The following is a 6,452-nucleotide window of genomic DNA, read 5'->3' as shown; positions in this document are numbered from 1 at the left end:
ATTTCTCAAGCTTACACACTCTATTAGGGTACTCTGTGCTGACAAAACCCTCTGGCTGATTCATGTAAACATCTTCAGCCAACTTTCCATTAAGGAAAGCGGTTTTGACATCCATTTGCCATATTTCATAGTCATGAAATGCAGCAATGGCTAACAATACCCTAATAGACTTAATCTTGGCTATTGGTGAAAAGGTCTCATCATAGTCAACTCCTGGAGTCTGAGAAAAGCCCTTTGCAACCAGTCGTGCCTTATAAGTGTGTACATTACCATCCATGCCGGTCTTCTTCTTGAAGATCCATTTGCACCCATCTGTCTTACGACCTGGCACATTGTCAACCAAGTCCCAGACCTGATTGTCATACATGGACTGTATCTCGCTATCCATTGCCTCTTTCCATTTAACAGACTCGGGGCCTGCCATGGCTTCCGCATAGTTGTTAGGTTCATCCAGACTTACCAATGTCCCATCACTGATAAGTGTCTCATCTTCCACAGTAATATGGAAACCATAGTAATGCTCAGGTACATTCCTACCCTTGTGGAACGCCTCAGAGGTACAATTGGAGGTATAATTGGATCAACAGGAGTTTCCTCCTCAAGTTGACTGCTAGGGTTTGAGGTTCCTTCACCACTTGACTCTTGAATTCCTTCAAGGTCAATTTGCCTCCCACTATTTCCTTGGCTTATGAACTCTCTCTCTCTCTCGAAAGACAACCCTCCTTGCTACAAATACCATATTTTCACTAGGTTTATAAAAGAGGTAACCAAAGGATTTTTGTTGGTAGCCGATGAAAATACACCTCTCACTTCGAGGTTCGAGCTTGTCGTGAGTCTCCCGTCTCACGAAAGCCTCACAGCCCCAAATCTTGATGTGGGCTAGACTAGGAACTTTTCCAGTCCACATCTCGTGAGGTGTTTTGGCAACCTTCTTTGTAAGGACCAGATTAAAGATATGGGCGGCAGTCTTTAAGGCATACCCCCAAAATGAGATTGGTAGCGTAACTCAACTCATCATGGAACGATCCATGTCCAACAAGGTTCGATTACGCCTCTTAGCTACACCATTCAATTGTGGTGTCCTGGGAGGTGTCAATTGTGAGACAACCCTACATTCCCTCAGATAGTCGAGGAACTCTGTACTAAGATACTCACCACCGCGATCGGATCGAAACATCTTAATGTTCCTGCCCAATTGATTCTCGACTTCCTATTTAAACTCTTTAAACCATTCAAAAGTCTCTGACTTATTCTTGATTAAGTAGACATATCCATATCTACTGTAATCATCAGTAAAAGTCAAATAATAACGATTAGCATCCCTAGTGGCATTTTTGAAGGGTGCACACACATCCGTGTGTAGAAGATCCAACAAACCTTCACCCCTCTCACAAGAACCAGTGAAGGGTGACTTTGTCATTTTTCCAAGTAAGCATGATTCACAACTATCATCTGGCTTTAGGTTATATCATTCCAAAACTCCATCCTTTTGGAGTTGGCCTATGCGTTTCTTGCTTATATGTCCAAGATGAAAAAGCCATAATGATGCTTTATCCGAGTTATTATCATTTGTAGAATCAATACACAACGCATTATTTCCTAAATTATCTACAACAGACACAACTTCATACACACCATCACAAGGTAATGCTTTAAAATAAAACACATTATTAAAGAAAACATTTATTCCATCAATTTCATTATCAAAAGAAAATGTAAAACCTTGTTTGTACAAGGCATGAAAGGAAATAACATTTCTTGCCATTTCTGGCGAATAACAATATTTATTCAAATCTAAAGTAAACCCACTACTTAGCAACAAAGTATAAATTCCAATCTTGGTGACAGGTGCAACTTTCCTATTTCCCATGATCAAGTTTATCTTTCCATGCTCCACATTCTCACTTCTTCTTAGTCCCTGCAAATCAGAGCAAATATGAATACCACAGCAAGTATCAAGGACCCAAGAGTTAGAATAGAGTGAATTATTATATAAGATAGTGTAAATACCTGCATGGTTGGGTTTCACTTTCCCATCCTTCAAATCTTGCTGGTACTTTGGGCAGTTCCGCTTCCAGTGCGCCTTTTCATGGCAGTAGAAGCATTCAGCCTCTTTGGGATCAAAATAAGGTGTAACGAAACCTTTCTTGGTTCCGCTAGAAGAGGAGCCATCAAGGGTCTTACCCTTGGTACCCTTCGAGGGGGTCTTCCTCTTCTTACCTTTCCCTTTCCAGATTGCCAGGACAGTTGCGAAGTTTGGAGTAGGAGTAGAAGTGGTAACAACCGACTTACCTTTAAGACCTGAAACTACGGTCTTAAGGAGTCCCTGAAGCTTGCTGAGGGTGACTTCTTCCTTGTTCATGTGGTATGTCATGTGGAATTGATCATAACACGATGGTAAGGAGTGCAAAATGATATCTATTGCTAACTCCTCTGGGAAGTTCACCTTCAGCTTCATTAGACGGTCCACATACCTTTTCATTTTCTGCATGTGGCCTGTGATGGGTTCACCATCTTTCATTCGGGTTGTTATAATGGAGGAGATGATTTCATATTGCTCTTAACAAGCACTCTGATAGTAGCAGTCCATCAAGTCCTGGTGCATCTCAAAAGGATAGTAGTCGTCATAGGACTTTTGGAGCTCGGTTGTCATAGTGGCCATCATGATGCATGCCACTTTGGTAGCATCTTTTTCATGTGCCTCATATTCAGCAAACTCCTCAGGAGTAGTAGTTGGATCAGGCACCTTGAGCTCCTTGTCGAGAACATATTCCTTGTTCTCGTATTGAGTGACCATCCTGATGTTTCTGATCCAGTTAGTAAAGTTGGATCCACCAAAGATGACTCTCCCACAAAGGTTCATGAGAGAGAAGGAGCCAGTAGGGTTTGAGCCAGGAGTAGCATTGTTGGAAGATATCTGAAAAGAAGAATACAAGTTTAGTTTAGATATAGAGAAAGTCCTTAATAAAACACCCAAATGTAATATTAAGGCTAGGATCCAGTCACAATATATTATAACTCAGAAGAGTGATGCAGTAATCCAAGCTATAACATATTTGAAAGGTAGGTGAATGACGATTCACCAATTTCCACCATGAATACGAAATATAAATTATTAGGTTTTATTTGGTTTTTAGAAATTCCTAGATACTTTTGAGATTCATTGATCTTTTCAATGGCATGTCTCAATCTCAAGTGTGCCCTTCATGTTTTGTGACTGGGATACCGAGGATCACAAAACAAGGTGTGAAGTAACCATGCAAATTACTTGGTACCCTTAATGTTTTTCCACTTAATCGATGTGCCGGTAAACCACACACGCTCCACCGACCTTATGAAAAAACCTTAAGTCACCCTTTGCCTACCTTGTTAAGTCCAAGTTAGTGTGCCAGTGAACCACACACGCTCCACCAACAACTTAATCCAAGTGCAAACTGTAATTTCATGGATTAGCACCTTATTCACATTTTTCCTAAAGTAACTAAGATTGGGAATTTATAAAATATTTAGTTACTTTATAATAATCATTATAATTTTTATTGAGAATGTTAAGTCACCGTCCTACTCATTCAGCTAACAACCCTCCACCAGTCAAGGAAGCGGTGGGTGAGAGTGGACACCTATTAAGCTGCCATTTTATAGGCAACAACCTTATACCCCCCTTATAGACCGTCTTCATGAATGAGGCCTACTAACGGTAAAACGACTTGATCTTATACATATACATATATATATATATATATATATATATATATATATATATATATATATTATTAAACTTATAATATTATAAAGTATAAGGGTTGAATTTTAACATTTAAAATTCTAGGGGTTGGAACTAAAGTTAACTAGGTGACTTTACAAGTTCCAAAACTTGAGGACAAGTTTTGTAACTTAACAAAACTCTTCAATTCATAACTTATGAGATTAATTGGTTCATTAAAATGAGTGACTCTTCATTCTATATAACCTATGTGTTAATTTAATGGACATTAAAAGATAAAACTTTTGGTAATCCATAACTTGAGGACAAATTACGGATTCCATTAAAACACATAATTATCAAGAATTAAAACTAGCAAGAAGTTACACATAATTCCTATGATCATCTAAACTCATAAGAACATGAATATGAATATCAAAATTTCAAGAACACATAAACTAATGGAATTTTGATGTTAGCCATTGTAAATGGATTAGAACAACCATTACACCATCTAAAACAGCTTTAATAACACCAAAATAGTTTAGGGTAATTATTCTAGTCCATTTCCAGTAGCAAAAGTCGAAAAACTGCATTCTGAAGCTCCTACTCGTCGAGTGCACAAACCAACTTGACGAGTAGGATGAGTTTTCACATGAAGTCGTCGATTCCCCCTATGGACTCGGCAATTTCAGCATGCAGACAGCAAAAAATCGACTTTTTTTCACTATTTTGCATCAAGTATCAAATAAGCAAGCCTAGGCTTTGATACCACTGATGGGTTTTGAGCAATTCTAACACTCCTAAGTGTACATGCAACCCTAGAAAACCTTTGATCTATGTTTGTCTAAGATACATGCAAAATACTTTTTCAAAAGGTTCATAAACCTATCTAGCATACATGGGGAACTTTATAATATAAAAGATAGCTAGAAACACATAGCTTGTTGTTGTTATGATTCCTTGAAACCTTGAGAGCCTGGCACTCCAAGTGTGATGCCTCAAATGCTTCACACAGCACCAAATGCTTTGGAATAACTTTGAGAGAATGTGTAACACTCTAAAAATTGGTCAACCCCTCTTGTCACTATGTGTAGCCGATTTTGGTGGATAACATGTTGCTTATATAGTGTGTCACATCTAGGGTTACAACATGTAAACCCTAATGTGGCATGACTCTTCATTTCCATGACCCATGGGTTTGTAACTCCCATGGAGCCTCCGTAGAGCATCCAATGGATTTAACCCAACTTGATTATCCATGGAGCCTTTTAGCCCAGTATATAAGTTATGGATGATTTATATAATCAACCCATATATTTAATTAGTCACCATTTGATGACTTATTTAATTCTAGATTAATTCTTGATCAATACTAATTAAATAATACTATTAATATATTAGAACTTATAATATATTAATAAACCACAAGTGTTAATTCTCTCATTTAGTCTATCCAAATGCATGATGCCATGCAAACCAAATGGACCATGTTGGGTCGGTTCAAGTACATACCAGAGATAGTTATGGACTTAGACACCTTATCCAACACTTCGGTACCTTCAAGGAGGGCATTGTGGAGCTCATGGAGGAGCGGCTTAGGTCTTTTCAAGCCGAGATTGTTGTGGGTCAGTTTTGGACTCGAGCTCCCTCATTCCGGGAGTTCAAGGCATATGGAGCACCTGATTTCATTGGGGTTAAGGACCCCATCTCTAGCCATCACTGGATTGTTGACATGGAGAATTCTCAGCGCACGAGCTTTTACCCTAAAGGGGAAAAGGTGGTATTCACATCCTGCTTACTGAGTGGTAGAGTGCGGGATTGGTGGGAGGAGGTTACTCGAGCAACATAGTAGACCTTGACGATCAGTAGGTTCTGGATGTTTCAATTGTGGCCATTCGGGTCACGTGAGTAGATATTGCAATCATACCAACCATAAAATGGCCAATTGTCTGAGATTTTCTAGGGAAGAAGTGGTGGCACCTACGCTATCCACCTTGAGGATTACCGACAGCCTGCAGGTCAAGGCAGAGGCTCCTATGGTGAAGAGTAGGGTTTTTCAGTTGACTGCCAATGAGGCCCATGTAGTGTCGGATGTAGTAACTGATATATGTTCTAAACCTATTTTTTATTGCTTTCTTTGTTTATTCTTATGTTTATTATGATCTTGCATAGGTACCTTTTGTTCAACGGTTTGTCTACTCATGTCATGTTTGATTCGCCTCTAGAAGTGGATATCCGTACCATGAGTGCTTTGAGGATTTTCCGTGGGTGTGTCCTGAACATGTTCAGTGAGAGGTTCCCTATTGATTTGGTACTAATTCCCTTGATAGGATGGAAGGTTATCATCGGGATGGATTGTTTAGGCCCCAATGAGGCTGTGATTGATTGTGAGCGGTAGTTGGTTAGAGTCCGAACCCTAAGTGGGGGAGAAGTAGTTATTACTGGTAAGAGAGCTTCGAATGGGCCAACTCTCTGTTCAACTGCGAGTGTTAGGAGATATGTACAGCAAGGTTATTCTAGGTTTCTAGCTTATATTCCTGACACGCAGGTTGAGGCCACAACGGTATTGAGCAAAGTACCCATTGTGGGGGATTTTCCTGATGTTTTTCCTAAGGAGTTTACTGGAGTGCCTCCCGAGAGGTTGGTCGAGGATTGACTGTGAAGAACCGTTACCCACTCTTGAGGATTGACGATCTATTTGACCATATTCAGGGTGCATCTTGGTTTTCCAAGATTGATTTGCGGT

The sequence above is a fragment of the Lactuca sativa genome, chromosome 9 (genome assembly GCF_002870075.4).
Source record: "Lactuca sativa cultivar Salinas chromosome 9, Lsat_Salinas_v11, whole genome shotgun sequence".
NCBI classification, from domain to species: Eukaryota; Viridiplantae; Streptophyta; class Magnoliopsida; order Asterales; family Asteraceae; genus Lactuca; species Lactuca sativa.
The sequence above is the reverse complement of the archived record's forward strand: the minus strand, read 5'-3'. Positions refer to the sequence as shown.